The sequence below is a fragment of the Chiloscyllium plagiosum genome, unplaced genomic scaffold (genome assembly GCF_037043375.1).
Source record: "Chiloscyllium plagiosum isolate Xiang-an unplaced genomic scaffold, Cpla_swu_hap1 HiC_scaffold_25, whole genome shotgun sequence".
NCBI classification, from domain to species: domain Eukaryota; kingdom Metazoa; phylum Chordata; class Chondrichthyes; order Orectolobiformes; family Hemiscylliidae; genus Chiloscyllium; species Chiloscyllium plagiosum.
Genome location: NW_028270163.1, coordinates 14,757,341 through 14,776,123, shown reverse-complemented (window position 1 = coordinate 14,776,123; position 18,783 = coordinate 14,757,341). Strand labels below are relative to the sequence as shown.

Below are 18,783 nucleotides of genomic sequence, written 5' to 3'. Positions count from 1 at the left end.
GTTTTGCTTTGCCTTAGATAATGTCGAGTTTCTCAAGTATTGTTGGTTCTGCACTCATCCAGACAGGATGAGTCACATCACAATCCTGACTTGGACTGTGTGCATACTGGACAGGCTTTTGAAGTCAGGTGGTGAGTTACTTGCCACAGAATTCCAAGTCTCTGAACAAATGAAGCTATGTTATATTATTTATATGGAGAAAATGAGGATGGCAGATGCTGGAGATCAGAGTCGAGAGTATGGTGCTGGAAAAGCGCAGAGGTCAGGCAGCATCCAAGGAGCAGGAGAATCGATGTTTTGGGCAAAAACCCTTCATCAGGAGATCATGATTCATATGGCTGATCAAATTCAATTTCTGCTCAATGCTACATCTCAGAATATTGCTATCGAAGGGTGCAGTGATGGGAATGCCATTGAATGTTAAGGATAAATGTTAGATTATCTTTTGTTGAAGATGGTTATTGCCTGGCACCTGTGTAGCGCAAATATTACTTGTCTCCTCTTGCACACCTCTGGACTTGAACCTACATCTCATGGCCAGAGGTTGGGACACTATCAATGTGCAACAAGAGCCCAATTCCTCAGAGTAAAGTCCTAATCCCAACCACCTTAGCTGCTTCATTAGAGATGTGCTGGGACTGAAATGATTGGCTTTCAACCACAACCTTCTTGTTTTGTGCTGAATGTAAGTTTTTTTTAATTGTTTCTTACTGTTTTAGGTGTCAATGCATTTTTTATTTTGGCAAGCAGGATTTATTACTGCTTTGGTGTAGAAAAAGCTTCTGTATCATGTGAAAGTCTTCTATTGACATTCTATTCACTGTACTCATTGACAACCTCACACAATTTACTGTGGGCAATGTTTGTCTCATTACATTGATGTCATCCTTCTCTAACTTTAGAGTCTCCATGGAAACTTGGAAAGATTTGAAATCAAAGGTAAGAATTTTCTAAGTGGGTCATTGCAAATGAATCTAGGTAAGTCAGCAAGCAGTGGATTGATGGTGAATGATTGCTGTAATTTCCATACTGATAGCAGAATTTAAATCAGTTTAGGTTTATGTGGGTTAAATGTGTATTAGGTTAAAAACAGAGGAATTCATCAGAATTGAACAGGCATAGAGGTTGTAACAAATACTAATCATTACTTTAAATGTATTACCAAATAATGCTGGAAATAAAGATTATTAAGAAGAAAAACATAATTTTTACAAGATTTAAGCAGAGGTTTTAATAGTCGTCACCATTAGGTCATTATTAAGAAGTATATTGCGCACAATCAAAATTTTAAGTTCCTGAACACTATGGGGCTACGGCAAAAACTCAGGGAGAATCACATGAGAAGTTGAATAAGCCCTTCCTAAATATTGGGAACAACAAGTCACAATTTCCAACTGAGTTCCAGACGTTAAGACAAGATTCGCATTAGGGAGCAGCAAATTGTCTCATAATGGAGATTATTGCTCATTATCACTCGCATGAGCACTAAATATTGCCTCACCCATATGCAAGTTGTCATTCTATTACCTGGAGGATAGATATTGATGCCAAGAATTCCCAATATGAAAGTCAGAGCGAGGACCTGATGCATCCAACTTGTGTTTGCTCCTCATGGACACGAGGCACTAATGTCTCAGGTCACACCTTATCAGCAGCAACGGCATGAACTCCATGTCCACAGACCCCGGCATTTCTCACATGCCAGTAGTTGGTCATTATGATGGCACATCACTTACAGCATGCTTGTACTGTAATATACTGCACTATGGACCTCTCCGGCCACTATCATTGGCAGGCTGCTGTAAGGACATTCTGCATGCAGGCACTGGGTTGCAGCTCATGAATTGGATCAGACTGCATCACAAGGCACCTTACACAATCCCTTACCATTCACTCACTTAGTGCCTACCTGGATGCCCACATGATCTTTGCCTTGCCTTGCATTTCCTACACAATGGTGCCTACAGTCCAGCTTAACTTGCTGCTGAGTGCAATCCCAGGCAACTAGTGATGTGTGCTGAAAATGTGTTGCTGGAAAAGCGCAGCAGGTCAGGCAGCATCCAAGGAGCAGGAAAATCGATGTTTTGGGCAAAAGCCCTTCATTAGGAAGGCATGCATCTGTCAAGGCAGCGGACAGGTTACTGTATAGCTACATCCATCTTACACTTACAGCATGTACCAGCTGTACCTGTGAAAACACACATTTTCATTTAACTGTTCAGATGAAAGATCACTGGAACCAAAATATGAACTCTGATTTCTCTCCACAGATGTTGCCAGACCTGCAGAGCTTTTCCAGCAATTTCTGTTTTTGTTACACTTAACGAAATACCTATGCCTCAAAACTGAAGAGGATTAGTAATCTGTTCAAGCAAGGGTAGGGGGATTCTGCTGTCAATTATCCAAGGGCTGTTTCTGCTCACAGTCCTGTGGCTTAGGTGTGGTCCATAATCCTCTTGGGATGTTCACTTCCATCCAAGATCCCAAAGGATCTTTTCACATCCAGCAGAGATTTCCTTGCACATTCACCCACCTCATCAATTGTGTCCATTGCTCTCGATGTGGTCTACATTGAGAGACAGAATGCCAACTCTTCAGGGAACACCTCTGGGACGCAAACACCAAACAATCGCACCATCCTGTGGCCAACCACTTCAGCTCCCCCTCCCACTGCCCAAGGACATACAAGTCCTGGGCCTCCTCCACCACTAAATCCTAGCCAACCGATGATTGGAGGAAAAATGCCTCATCTTTCGTCTCGGAATCCTACAACCACACGGCATCAACATCCACTTCACTCGTTTTCAAATCTCCCCTCCCCCAACCTCATCCCAGATCCAACTCTCTAACTTGGCACTGCCCTCTTGACCTGTCCTACCTCTCCATCTTCCTTCCCACTTATCTGCTTCACCCTCCCCACCAATCTATCACAATCACCCCGCCACCTGCATCCACCTATCGCCTTCCCACCTACCTTCTCCCAACCCCACTCCCACCTCCCTATTTATCTCTCAGCCCCCCTCCCCCTCCACATTTCTAATGAAGGGCTTATGCCCTAAATATCGACTCTCTTGCTCTTAAGATGCTGCCTGACCCACTGTGCTTTTCCAGCATCACACTTTTCGATTCTGACTCTCCAGCAGCTGCATTCCTTACTTTCTTCTGGTCATGGTCAGCCAGTCCATCTTGGAACAGTGTGAGGCGTGGGCTACATTCAGTCCTGGATCTCATGGGAATGGCAGGGGCATCAGAAAGTACTGTAGGAATCGAAACGTGAAAGGTATCCATTCTGGGGATTGTGGGCAACAGTCTGGGATACTGAGGAGACAAGTGAAAGAGAAAGAAGAAATTTGACCTGTTAAGAGTAGGAGTGTGCACTGCACAGAAAGACATTTGATGCTGTGGGAGGCAGAATCAATCAGCAGTTGCTGCCACTATGGCTTTGACAGGAGGACTATGCAGCAGGATGGTGGGTATCACCAAACTGTAGTAACACAACTCAAAAGATAGTATTAGGGAACAGACCAGATGCTTTACAAAGTTGGCTGTTGGCAAACAAGGGCTACCGACTGTGACAAAGACTGATGATTCCATTATGCAATACCATGATAGAGGCTGAGCACAGTTACAGTGCAGCCCATTTTTGAACCATGACCCTGATAGAGCAGAGGACTGGTCTGCTGAAGATGAGGTTCCGCTAATTGGACTGATTTGGGGATCCCTGCAGTATACTTCAGAAAGACCGCGCTGCACAATCCTAGCATGCTGTGCTCTGCACAATTGGAGCAGGTGATGATGGGATGGGATGGATGCAGAGGAACTGGGAGGGTGGGAAAAGTATTCCAAGAAAGGGGTGAGGACATTGAGTAGGGGCTCATCACATTGTGCATGACAAAGCATAGCTGTTTTGATTGCTACAAACTAGATAGGAATCGAATGACTTAATTAACTGGATGCTGGAAATCTGAGACAGACAGAAACAGAAATTATTGGAAACTCAGCAGTCTGGCAGCATCTGTGGAGACACAACAGTTGTTTTCTCTCCTCAAATGCTGTCAGACCTGCTGCATTTCTTCAGCAATTTCTGCTTTCATTTGTTTCAGGGCTTAATTGATATTAGATGTGAGCTGAATGCTGTGATCACTCATTGGTTACAAAGTATGTTTCTCAAAATTGAAACAATTTCTTTGTACTTTGGGAGAGAAGGGCAATTTCTGTTTGATTTCTACTTGCCTTTCATTTCTGTAATTAAGAGCTAATTTTTAACATCATTTGAAAACTTCCCTGTACACAAAGGCTCCATGGTGAGCAATGATAAAATCCTAGGCTACAATGGGCATTGGGGAACGAGTAGCAGTGACCGATTGAGGGTATTAAGATGAGATGTCTCTCTAGACCAGTGAGTTGTGTGGTCTGGCACTTTAATGATGATTGGAATAGGAATGTATAATTGTGCATGAAAGTAAGTGTCAGCCATGCCACCACTGTACCACGTGAAGCGATTTTTTTGTAGCTGCTGTGCCATTACATTGATGGTGAAGGACAACTCTGGACTGTCTATGCTTGACCAGGTGCAGCTTCCAGGATAGTGCTGCCACCATGGAGAATGGTCTGATATGGGACATCTAGGTAGTGGCAAGCCCTTGTGAATTTGACAAGTGGGACAATCAGGGTAGCATGGGAGGATAGGAGCACTATAAAGGCAGTGTATCCTTAATCCTCTACAAGGAGTTCAAAGTTCATTTAAACTGAAATAATTTGAGACATCCCTAAAACATTTTGTTACCTTTCCCAGGAAGGTAATGCACTTCAGGATTCAAGAAATGATTTCACCACTAAATTTACAACTCGCTGAAAGAATCTATCATTCAAATATTAATTTCATTTGTACTGTATGCAAGATATGACGCACATATCTAGTGTATTTCTGCTTTTTTAATTTATATGTTCAACCAAGATGACTTGGCTACTGAAAGTTTTTTTTTGATTTCTACATTGGAAATTGGACACCTGCCTGTCGGAGTGTCTTTGACAGATATAGTAACTAATTGAATTAGCAGATATTTAACATGCTATTAATAGTATTCAGTACAAATATGACATGTGGTAGCTTTTGCTGATAATCCAAACCTATTTATTACCATCCAGAGAAGGATTAATTTGCTGGATATGCAAAAAGGAGGAGATTAGTTGGCACTTGAGATACTTGAGATCTTGACTCAACAGATTGATGAATATTGAAACACCAACTGGGAAACAGCAACACAGCCACTGAGGAACAGAGAGCCAGCTGAGGTACTTCAATGTTTTTTCTGAGATGTTGATGCTAAATCATTCAATAGTACAAACCGTTCTGGCTAATCTCTCATGATTTTAAAAGATTTTTTAATCCAATGGCTATAGTTCAGACGCTCCATCTGCTAGCCTCTGTTTAATTACAAGTCTGAAGCAAAATCACCTTACATTACGAAGAGTCGCATGAACTGCTCTCTGACAGAGGAAACTATTTATTGGTGAGCTTTAATCAGTACGTTAAGAAGGATTTTTTTTTGAGGGGAGGAGGTGGTATTGGCTAAAACAGTGCTGGCAATTAAAATTACTAATCAGCACTTTGCATTGGCATTAATATTTTTGACAGAACATTTCAGGGACTTTCTGTTACGGCTCTAATAAAGCTTCTCTCTTATTTGGCTTGAATAGGGATTGCAGTGATTAACAGTTGACAAATAGCTGCTAAGAAACACGAGGAGATTGAGCAGCTGAAACAAAACAGCCAGATGCTAGAGAAGGCTACATCGAGAAAGGGAATTCTACAACAACTGATCACTGGAAGAAGAAATGCTATTCAGAGGCAGCAAAATGATGGAAAGGATACAGTGGGTCAGTGCACTTTGAAAATCAACGTCAAAGGAATAAGGTCTGTAATATACTCCAACTACTGCTTGTTTACATTTCCAATGATAAAATAGACTACTTCAGTTCCAAAATACTGAGTAGCAATGCAAATACTTAATGCAAACAATTGAATCTGTCTATATATCTAATGCCTTCAAAAGAGATGTTTTCAAGCTCTGTTTGGACTAAATGGTGAGAATATCCACACTGTCCCAAATGCAAAGCTTCTGTCAGTCATATTGTTCAGAAAATTATGAACCATTTCTGTTGAAACTCTTTAATAATTCTGATGAGGAAGTCTGATGAGGGAGCAGGTTTTGTAGCTATAATATATCAGTCACTTTTAGAATGTGCATTGGCTGCTTCTTCATGCATGGAAATGCTTTGAAATTTCAGGCTGAAATTCATTGTTGATGATATTGCCAAATACCTTTACAGTGTTGTTGTATCATAACTCTGACTGAAGGGTTAGCACTTTGATTATAATAGTACGAAATGCTAATTGACTGTATAAAGAACTCATCCACAAGCATCAGCAACTTACTCTTACTCCTTTAAATCATAACCAACATTATCTCCATTGCATCTTAGAGATGTAAGACCAAAAGAAGTAGGAACAGGAGTAGGCTATTTGGCCCTTCGAGCCTGCTCTGCCATTCAGCAAGATCATGGCTAATCAGACAGACCTCAGATCCACTTTTTTGTCCTTTCTCTATAACCTTTAATTTGTCTACTGATCAAGATCTCAGCCTTAATATACATGCAAGGACTCTCCCCCCTACGCCCACCCCCCTCCCCCACAGCTCTCTGTGGCAAAGAATTCCAAAAACTCTCAATCGTCTATGAGACGTAATTTGTCCTTGTCGCAGCCTTAAACTGGCATCCCTTTATTCTGAGACTATGCCACTCTGGTCGTAGCTGCTCCATGGAGGGTGAACATCCTCTCAGCAGTTACCCTGTCAAGCCCCTTAAGAACCAAATATGTTCCAAAGAGATCACCTGTCATGCTTCTAAATTCCAATGTGTCGTGTCCTACCCTGCTTAGCCTTTGCTCATAAGACAATCTTCCATACCAAAGATCATTCTAGTGAATCTTATCTGGACTGCCTTCAATTAAATGATATCTTTACTTAAATTAGGGGACCAAAACAGCTCACTGCACTCCAGATGTGGTCTCACCAACACCTTGTATAGTTGCAATAAGACGTCCCTACTTTTATACTCCAACCCTCCTAAAATAAGGACCAATATTCTATTAGCCTTGCTGAGTACCTGCTACATCTGTGTGTTAGCTTTCTGTGTTTTATGCTTATGGAACCCCCAAGTCCCTGGTTTTGCAGTTTTCTGTAGTTATTCTCTGCTCTTTTGTTCTCCCTTCCAAAATGAACAAATGTGCATTTTCCCACTTTATACTGCATTTGCCAAATTTTGCCACTTGCGTAAACTATCAATCAAATAAAGATATAATGATGCAATGACCTATGGAATTCAGCATCTAATATTGGAACTGAAGACTAAGAAGGAGAATCAGAGCTTCCTGCTAGGAGTAACGCTTCCAGTTCTGGGCACCCCACTTTGGGATCAATTCATGAGAATGGTTCCAGGGATGAGAAATTTCGGCAACTTAGATGGATGGGAGAAATTGGGAATATTTTCTTTGGAGCAGAGAATTCTCTGACAGGATGAAAGTTTCCAAAAGCGTCAAGGGCTTGGTCAGATTATTTAGAGGAAGGATCAAGAATGAGATGAAACGGATTGAAATTAATTGAAAAACAAGCAGAGGACAAGAAATGTTTTTATTAAATGACGAGGATCTGGAATGCACTGTCTGGGGTATGGTTCAATTGTGACACACAAGAGATAATTGAATTATTGTCTAAAAATAAAGAATATACAGGTTCACATGGAATGGCATGATGCATACTTATTAGAAAATCAGCACAAACATGATGAGGCCTCCTTCTGTGCTGATCTTCCAATAAGTAACAATTTAACATTAATTATAGCATCATTTATAATAACTGGACAAAGTTTGGAAGGACTAACTAGGAAACAGATATGGAAAAGCACATAGATTTACATAGATTGCAGATACTTATAAAAGATGATATGCCAAAACAGATTTTGTAAGCCTAAGCTTCACTGCTGTCCTCCTCCTAGCAGGGGGATTATGTGGTTCTTATATGTTGTCCTGTGGCGTGACATCCAAATGCTTGAAAGCATACTTACATGAAAGGGAATTTTGCTGGCTACTAACACTTCTTTTATCGCGAAACGTTCAAGAGGGAAATTTTGTGGTTTTACAGGTGCAATTGTGGAGCATCCTGAGAGGTTTCCAAAATCTTTTATGACAGTAGCTGTAACTATACTCTGAGCAGTGAGAAGCTGAACTGGTGTAATGTTACAGTACGGAGATGGTGTCAAACCAAGTTCCCAAATATACTTTCTGTGACTTCAGCATTATGCCTGAATGCAGTATCTAATTAATATTAGCCTGAATTATCAATTCAGAGTGAGTTTCTGTCAATGAAAGTCAAAAGTCACACAATGCCAGGTTATAGCCCAACAGGTTTATTTGAAATCAAAAGCTTTTGGAGCACTGCTCCTTTGTCCAGTGAAGTTTACCTTCCAATAATCTTGTTGGACTTTAACCTGGTGTGTAACTTATGACCTTGTGCATCCCAGTTCAGCACTGGCACCTCCACAACTGTTAATTACATTAAATATTGAGGATAAAACATTATGATGTGTTAGTTTAAGAATGATGAAGTAATGCATGGATCATAGAAATCAGTGCAAATTAAACTGAATGACTTATGAAGGGGATTTTACTCCTTTTAAATTAGATTACTTACAGCATGGAAACAGGCCCATCGGCCCAACAAGTCCACAGCAACCTGCCGAAGCGCAACCCACCCAGACTCATTTCTCTACATTTACCCCTTCACCTAACACTATGGGTAATTTGACATGGCTAATTCACCTAACCTGCACATTTTTGGATTGTGGGAGGAAATCGGAGCACCCAGACGAAACCCACACAGACATGGGGAGAATGTGCAAACTCCACACAGAGAGTCACCTGACTCAGGAATTGAACCTGGGTCTCTAGTGCTGTGAGGCAGCAGTGCTAACCACTGTGCCACTGTGCCGCCTGTTTAATTGATCTTAAGAAGGGGCTGGTAGCTCAGTTGCCTTGCAATGTAGAGTGATACCGACAGCAGAAGTTCAATTCCTGTACCAAATGTGGTTACCAGGAAGGTCCCACCTTCTCAACCTGAGGTGTGGTGATCTTCAGGTTAAAACATGGTCAGCCGTCCCTCTCTACCATGAGAGCCGTTCTCTAGGGCTATGGCAACTTTACCTTACTGGGTCTTAAAGCTGAAAATGTTTTGTAGTAAGTTTCTTTTTCTAAGTGTTTTTGTCACTTAATTCTTCCTCAGATGAAAATGATTACAAGCCAATTTCTTAACGTGTTACCCTGAATTAGTAGTAGCTGTTTCAAAAACAACGCACTGCATCTTTAATAGAGTCATTGAGTCATAAACTTGTACCGAAACAGATCTTTCCACCCAGCTCATCCATGCTGACCAGCTATCTTAATTTAATCTAGTCCCACTTACCAGCAATTGGCCCAAAACCCTCTAAACCATTCAGATACATGCACCCACCGAGATACTTTTTAAATGTTTAAATTGTACCAGCCTCCACCACTTTGCCTGGCAATTCATTCCATACATGCACCATCCTCTGCATGAAAAAGTTGCCTCTTAGGTCACTTTTAAATCTTTCCTCTCTCATCTTAACCCTATGCCCTCTAGTTTTAGGCTATCCTACCCTGAGAAAAAGACATTGGCTATTCACCCAATCCATACCCCTCATGATTTTTTTAAACCGCTATAAGATCACCCCTCAGCTCCAGGGAAAACAGCCCCAACATATTCAACCACTCTATGTAGCTCAAACCCTCCAACCCTGGCAACATAGTTTGTAAATCTTTACTGAACGACTTCAAGTTTAACAACATCTTTCCTATAACAGGGAAACCCAAATTATTGCAGTATTATAAAGTGGCCTGTACAAGAGACACATGACATCCCAACTCCTACACACCAAGCACCGACCAATAAAGGCAAGTGTACCAAATGCCTTCTTCACTACCCTGTCTACCTGTGACTCCACCTTCAGGGAACAATGAACCTGCACCCCAAGGTCTCTTTGTTCATCAACTCTCCCCAGGACAGTATTGTTCAGTGTATAAGTCCTGCCCTGATTTGCCTTTCCAAATGCATCACCTCACGTTTATCTAAATTAAACTCTATCTGCCTCTCTTCAGCCCACTGGCCCATCTGATCACGATCCCATTGTGTTCTGAGGTAACCTTCCTCTCTGTCTACTTCACCATTCATTTTGTTGTCATCTGCAAACTTACTAGTCATTCCTCCTATATTCACATCCAAATCATTTATATAAATGACAAAAAGCAGTGGGCCCAGCTCCAATCATGTGTCACACCACTGGTCACAGGCCTCCAGTCCAAAAAACAACCTTCTATCATCTGTCTCCTACCTTAAACCTAATTTTGTATCCAAATATTTAGCTCTCCCGGATCCCATGTGATCTGATCTTGCTAAGCAGTCTACCACGTTGAAACTTGTTGGAACCTTGCTGAAGTCTATATAGACAACATCCACTGCTTTGCCTTCATCAATCTTCTTTGTCACTCCAAAAAACCCAATCAAGATAGTGAGACATGATTTCCCATGCACAAAGTCGTGTTAATTATCCCTTATAAATCCTTGCCTTTCCAAATACATGTAAATCCTGTCTCTCAGAATCCCCTCTCAAAACCACTGACATCTGGCTTACTGGTCTATAGTTCCTAACTTTTCCTTGCCACCTTTCTTAAATTAGCCAAACTCCAGTCTTCCGGCTCCTCATCCATGGCTGTCGATAATACAAATATCCCAGCAAACAGCCCAGCAATGTCTTCCCTAACTTCCCACAAAGCTCTGGGATATACCTGATCAGGCCCTGGGATTTATCCACTTTTTTGAGTTTTAAGAAGTCCAGCACCTCCTCTTCTGTAATATGGACACTTTTCAAGATATCACTATTTATTCCTCCAAGTTCTCTAGCATCCAAGTCATTCTCCACAGTAAATACAGACATGAAATACTCATTTAGTATCGCACCAGTCTCCTACGGTTCCACACATAGAGAGCCTTGCTGATCTTCAAGGGTCTCTATTCTCTCTCCTTTAGGCTGCATTAGTCCATCTACATCAGCTAAGGGCAGCAGGACTATGCCTAGATATAGTGGGAGGGAAAGAATCAAGGAAGAAGTTGTCCTTATGTCCTTATGCGGCATGGGTGACACATGATTATAAATACATTATTGCAGTTAAAAATCTATGTTCACTTTTCATCATCAGTTGTGTAAGCAAATGCCACTTAAGGTGCAACTACAAAAATGAAGTACAGAGGTTTTCTTTATTGTTCATTCACAGGATGAAGGCATCATTGACCATTTATTGCCTGTACCTAATTGCCCAGAGGGCAGTTAAGAGCAATCATGTTGTTGTGGGTCACATGTAGACCAGACCAGGTAAGATTGGCAGTTTCATTCCCTAAAGGACATTAGTGAACCAGATGGATTTTCTCAAACATTAGCTCGTGGCCATTAGACTTGATTCCAGATTTTTATTGATTCAAAATCCACTATCTACTTTAGGGTGTAGGTTTGCTCGCTGAGCTATAGGTTTGATATCCAGACGTTTCATTACCTGGCTAGGTAACATCATCAGTGGTGACCTCCAAGTGAAACGAAGCTGTTGTCTCCTGTTTTCTATTTATATCTTTCTCCTGGATGGGGTTCCTGGGGTTTGTGGTGATGTCATTTCCTGTTCATTTTCTGAGGGGTTAATAGATGGCATCTAGATCTATGTGTTTGTTTATAGCGTTGTGGTTGGAGTGCCAGGCCTCTAGGAATTCTCTGGAATGTCTTTGCTTAGCCTGTCCCAGGATAGATGTGTTGTCCCAGTCGAAATAGTGTTTTTTTTCATCCGTGTGTAGGGCTATGAGGGAGAGAGTGTCTTTTTGTGACTAGCTGGTGTTCGTGTATCCTGGTGGCTAACTTTCTTCCTGTTTGTCCTACATAGTGTTTGTGGCAGAACAGGAAATGACATCACCACAAACCCCAGGAACCCCATCCAGGAGAAAGATATAAATAGAAAGCAGGAGACAACAGTTTCGCTTCACTTGGAGGTCGCCACTGATGATGTTACCTAGCCAGGTAATGAAACGTCTGGATATCAAACCTACAGCTCAGCGAGCAAACCTACACCCTAAACCTCAATCTGAGTTACAAACCTTCACAAACTTTCTACTATCTACTATTGTGAGATGTGTATCTGGCAGCCCAGGACTCTGGATTAACAGTCCAGCAATAATATCACTAGACCATCACCTCCCCTAGCCATCCTTGGCAGATGTTCTAAATCTGACTGAGTAATAATTATCATTTCCATTGACATTGGAGCATATTCCAATATTAGAAAGAAGCTTCAGTTCTGAATGAGGGAGCATAATATATTGTGAAGGCTTCCACCTAATCTAGCTTTAATTTTTATGAAATTGCATCAAATTCATGGAAAGGTGAAAACATTAGGTTGCACTTGAAGTTAAAATTATGTCTGGCTGGCCTTCGCAGCATCAAAATATTTGCAATCAGTGAAAGATGTCTCCACACAACTCAGGTTCCATTGGACGAGATTCACAAAGACATCCTGTTCTCATTGCTTTGGCTGAAGCTGCTCTGTGATAGGATTCTGAAGTTGTTGCTTTGCCTGAAGACTGTCCTCATTTTCTTACACAACTCGATGCTGTGGCTCCCACAGACCCTGATTGCCCACGCCATAATCTTAGTGGATCCTCCAGTAGTTCAAAGCAGATGTTCTGAGGTTCAAGCAATACCTCTGACTCTATGTACTGCTGCAAAGGTGGAAACATGCTGCAGAGGGGCCATCCTTGGGCCCCCGGGGAAGGAAGTGTCACACTGCAGATACACAAGGCAGCATGATGTGCTGTTCTGACATCTGCTCATGGACAAACTACAGCACCACTCACCCTCTCTCACCAGAATGACATTCCATGGAAATTGAGCAATTGTGCCTCTCCTGCATCATGAGCCTTACAGAATGGGATGAGTCCTCCTCAGTTGGAGGTTTTTCTTAGATTAGATTACTTACGGTGTGGAAACAGGCCCTTCGGCCCAACAAGTCCACACCAACCCTCCAAAGAGCAACCCACCCAGACCCATTCCCCTACATTTACCCCTTCACCTAACACCATGGGCATTTAGCATGGCCAATTCACCTAACCTGCACATCTTTAGACTGGGAGGAAACCTATACAGACACAGAGAGAATGTGCAAACTCCACACAGACAGTTGCCTGAGGCGGGATTTGAACCCAGGTCTCTGGCGCTGTGAGGCAGCAGTGCTAACCACTGTGCCACCGTGCTGCTCTTTGATGCTGGTTCTGGGATTGTGTATTAGCTGTTTGCAAAACTGACACAGCAATGACCACACTTTCTGCGCCATGATCTACTGGAGACAACTCCAATGAGTCTGTATGAACGATATTAGAAACAAAGCAACTCCTTAATGATGTGACCATTCGGCAGTTGCAACACACAGGTAATATTCGAACAGCTTGCTTCGAAACTGGGGCATGGAGGCCACTGACAAGGAAGCCAGGGGATCCCTCCACAAGGGCATGGCACATTGATGCTGATTCACATGTATACTGCTCAAACCTTCTGGCGTAACATTCAGTATCAGGTTGTACATATGGCAGCAATAAGTATAAACATTTCTCCTACCCATACCTCCACAGATATCAGGAAAGGCAGCATTGCATAACAGATAACAGTGTGAACATTTACAGTCCAAGGTATGATGTGAGCATCTTCTCTTGTTTGAGCAATGGGAAATTGGAAGGTGATTGCTACTTTCGCAACAAGACTGAACATTTCCAATTTTTAAGGCATTGCTTGTGCCTCACGGTCATGAGTAGAATTGATTTGTAATGTTGACTCATGAGGTCAGGAGCAGTGGTTTGAGTCAATTTAGTTGACTTCTCATAAATTTTTTGTAGATCAATGCATGAGGTACACATACAGTATTTTGTGATCACTGGTGTCTTTCACCTGTACTGTGTAGGTGTCTAGTTAATACTATTGCCCTTTGCTGGGCTTCTCAGACAACTAGAGTCCCCTCTGTCAAAAAAAACACTTTCTCTGCATACTGTGGGTGATGGCAGCTTTTATCATACAATTGAGATTTGCATGAAGATGGAGGACAACATGGATTGGAAATTCACAGAATGAGTTGCAGATCCAGCCTCTCATTCTAGATGACACACCCCTCCCCTTATCTAAGGAAAGATATATGGCATTGGAGGCAATCCAGGGAATGTTCACTGAGCCAGGAATGGAGGGACTGCCTTTTGAGGAGAGGTGGCTAGGATTAATCTGTACTTGCAGAAATGTAGAAGACTGAGAGGCAATCTTGTTAAAATATACAAGATTCTGAGGGACTTGACTGTGTAGATGTGGAAAGGTTGTTTTCCCTTGTGGCAGAGTTAAAGACAGGAGGACACCATCTCAAAATAAGGGGTTGCACATTTAGGACAAAGTTTCAAAATATAATTTGTTAACATTTTGTTCTTCTGTTTTTCTCTTTCTCTGTACCTGACTTGACATGGATATTGACTGTTTTAAATTACACATCCGGAAACAGGTTACACACAATTCAATCCTCAATCTAATTGGTTTGGGAATTATCAGTTGTTTGCTCAGAGACTTCAGTTACTCTGCAGAGGGCGCTATCTATCTCTTACAGATACATGCAGTGCAAAGGCTCTCGGTGTGAAATGGGCAAGAACAATTCTAATGAATAGCAGGTACAATTAGATGATGGCTCCAGTAAATTCTGGCCTGTTAGTCTCCTACAGTTTTCACTTTGGAAATGAATAACTGTACTTGAACTGACCACAACTTTAAAAAAATTAATTTGTATTCCAACACCAAAAAGTTTGGTTACTGAATTAATCAGAAGTTCTGCTTTCAAATAAGCCTATTCAGCTCTCATTAAAAACAATTGTGTACTTAAATCAGCCATTCTGTTTTATTAGTTAGAATCATCGAATCCCTACAGTGTGGAAGCAGGCCATTAGGCCCATTGAGTCCATACCAACCTGATGAGCATCCCACTCAGACCCAACCCCCAACCCTATCCTATGTTTAACTCAGCTTGCCTACCTTGCCTGCACATCCCTGGGCACTATGGGCAATTTAGCATGGCCAGTCCACTTAACCTGCACATCTTTGGATTCTGCGAGTACCAAGAGGAAACGCGCGCAGACATAGGGGGAAAGTGCAAATTCCAAACAGATGGGTGTCTGAGGGTAGGACTGAACCCAGATCCCTGTTGCTGTGAGGCAGCAGTGCTACTATGCCACCCAATTCCAAATAATTAAAAGTTATATTTTCCATAATTTATGTTATAGAGCTGATAGGTTGTCAGTTCTTCTACTGTATTTAATAGAAATTACAAGCTAGCCTGATGCCCTGTCATATTTCTTTAAGATATACTGTGTTTTGAATTGCAGCTGTCGTAAAGATACTAGTTTAAGAACAGAAACAATGCATTGTTGGAAATGCTTCCCACTCTAGGACGGATAGATTAGAGGATTCCCTACAGTGTAGAAACAGGTCCTTCAGCTCAACAAGTCCACACTGACCCGCCGAAAAGTAACCCACCCAGACCCATTTCCTTTTCAATGATGCACCTAACACTATGGGCAATTTAACATGGCCAATTCACCTGACCTGCACATCTTTGGACTGTGGGAGGAAACCCATGCAGACACAGGAAGAATGTGCACACTCCTCACAGACAGTCGCCCACGGCTAGAATCAAACCTGAGACCCTGGTGCTGTGAGGTAATAGTGCTAACCACTGAGCCACCATGCCACCCATTCTGTATAGCAGATTTAAATTCCATACGTGACCTGCACACTGGAAGTCTTGGCACTAAAAGGTACACTCTAGTATAAGCATGGGAGGTCTCATGCTGCAGCAGTACCATCCAGCCTCTGAGTCAAAAGCTCTGATTTTAAGCCCCATATGAGAACATCATGGATAAGGAAAGTGCATTTGTAATACAGTCAGTTCTGCTAAAATGCACATTTCTTCAATGCAAATTGGCTATGACATGATGGAAGAAATTAGACCATTATTTGTAGAACATGAACTTTCCTTACATGTACTGGCTATAACGATTCTGAAACCATTGGATTAAATGGTGCTGCCATTGTGCGATTTTCTTATAAATCGGGATCTCACAGTAACAGAACTATCGTGTTGTGTCAGAACAGACTGTGCAGACAACTAGATTAAATACTAAAATATTAAAATACACAAAGATAAACTATTTCCATGGGTTTGGGACTGTAGACCTGGGGATGTAGTCTGAGAGTAAGGGTCAGACTATTCAGGAAGGATGTTAGGAAGCACTTTGACATATCAAGGATAAGTGTTTGTAACTCTCTTCCACAAATGGCAATGTATGCTATATCTGAGATAGATTTTATTTGTTAAGCAAAGATATTAAGTGATATGGACCAAAGACAGGTATATAGAGTTAAGCCACAGATCATCAATGATCTCACTGAATGCGGAACAGGCTTGAAGGGCAGAATGGCCTACTCCTGATTCAATGTTCCAAAAGTTCATTTAATGTAATGAATGTTGGAACCTCTGTTAGCGCTGGACTACAATGTGTGTTACCACAGCAACTGTGACTTCCTGAGTGAGCTGTCATGCACCACCATTAACAATACAAGTTGCAGAATCTGTTTGTGTGATGACCCTTTCTCACCTCTAGATGTTCAGAATCTGTTTCTCACCACCACAATATTTCATGCTCCTTCTATTTTAGTCATTGGTCTTCTTAAATGTCCACTTCTGTACTGAGTCCCAAAATGAGATTCAAACGTATAGCTCCTTTCTCAGAGTTAGGGCTGCTATCTGCTTCACCACAAGAACTGTGTGCACTCTTCCATGCCTTTCACTATAACAAGGTGAATCAGCTCCCCAGTCATTTGTGGTCACAACAAAGGTTTCAAGTTCTTTTAGCATGGGGTTATACCTTTTCTTCAATTAAATTTTTAAAATTCATTCATGGGATGAGGATGTCACTGGCTAGGCCAGCATTTATTGGCCAGAGGACAGTTAAAGGTCAACCACATTACTGTGGGCCCCGACTCACATGTAGGTCAGACCAGGTAAGGATGGCAGATTTCCTTCCCCGAAGGACATTAGTGAACCAGGTGAGTTTTTCCAACAACGGATTCATGGTCATTGTTAGACGATTAATTCCAGATTTTTTATTGAATTTAGGCTCCACCATTTACTGGATTCAAACCCAGGTTCGCAGACATGACCTGGGTCTCTGGATTAACAGTTCAGTGATAATACCACTAGACCATCACCTCCCCTAGCCCAGTGCCATTGTTCCACAATACTCCAGATTTAATGTGCAACTAAAACAATAATTTAGTATGTTTCCGTCTGTGAAAGCTTTAAGCTACCATGTATTCCCCCATTCTAATGATTGCAGTCGGGGTATTATTACTAGATTATTAAACCAGAGACCCAGATTTGAATCCTACCATGGGAAATGGTGAAATTTAAATTCAATAAAAATATAGAATTAAGAGTCTATTGATGGCCATAAAACCAATGTTGATAGTTCAAAAAACCCAACTGGTTCACTAAAGTTCGTTAGAGAATGACACTGCCATCCTTACCTGGTCTGGCCCACATATGACTCCAGACACACAGAGTTGGCTTTAATCAGTCCCCTGGGCAATCTTGCCTCACCACTGATGCCCACATCCCAAGACTGAATTAAAGAAAGGTGTGTGACTCTACTTCTCTGTGCAGTCTCATTCTTTATGCCAGTGCCTTTTCCAAGAGCTTTGGACAGCACATAAAGAAAGGCAGAATAATGTTATCATCAGTATTATCTGCAATGGACAAATACCACTGCTTGCTTTACAACACAGTTATTAACATTTAAAAAAAACTTGCAGCTGTAAATTATTAGTTAGTAGTGGCGAATAGAACATGTGACATTGTGGCATGAATCAGTGTCAGGCATCAAGCAATGATGTATATAAGTACTTTGCTTCAAACAATGTAAAGCTCCTGCACTTTTCTCTGGTACATTGTGCTACACCAAAGGTCAGGTAGCTCAGTTGGCTGGCTGCGATGCAGAGTCATACCAACATGATTCAATTCCTATGATTGCTGCGGTTAGCGTGAAGGATTCTCCTTCTCAACCTCTCTCTTCACCTGGCTTTTGGTGATGCTCAGGTTAAACCACCATCATTAGCTGCTTCTCTGCAATGGGATTGCAGCCCTATGGTCTGGTAAAGACTCTGGTAGCTTTACCAGTGTGATCTTTCCCCAAGCAGCCACTTTATTAAACTTTGAAGTTAGATTGTCATCCACTTAGGATAGGTTGGAACAGCTATTTGTGCTGCTCATCACTAAAATGACAGTGCCCAGACACTTTTATATAGAACCCTGAGAGTCTAGCAGAGAAAGCGACATCTGTTCGATTTTTCTGGGCTAATTTTGAACCCTGATTCTGAAAATAAATGGCTATTGTCCAACTTACTTTAATATTTAACTGCATGTTGTACAAAATAATTAGCCTTAGCTTAGTTCCACAGCTCCAGTAGGAACATTGCCAAGAATAACTTTTAACTTTTAAATTGACTTTATTCAGCTTTAGAAAGGGCAGTCAAAGCATA

The 18,783-nt window shown here is 41.6% G+C and overlaps 1 long non-coding RNA gene across 6 annotated transcripts in view; it reads left to right on the top strand.

The window, feature by feature from the left end:
- The first annotated feature begins 5,231 nt into the window (after positions 1-5,231).
- LOC148145281 (uncharacterized) overlaps positions 5,232-18,783 on the top strand; it is a 53,340-nt gene continuing 39,788 nt past the window's right edge. For 3 of the 6 annotated variants that reach the window (XR_015761374.1, XR_015761376.1, XR_015761372.1), the window contains exons 1-2: positions 5,242-5,513; positions 5,701-5,917. This is a non-coding gene — a long non-coding RNA (uncharacterized LOC148145281). Of the gene's footprint in view, positions 5,514-5,700; positions 5,918-11,404; positions 11,503-12,055; positions 12,190-18,783 lie in introns of all 6 variants that reach the window. The other 3 variants (XR_015761375.1, XR_015761377.1, XR_015761378.1) reach the window with 3 other exon arrangements.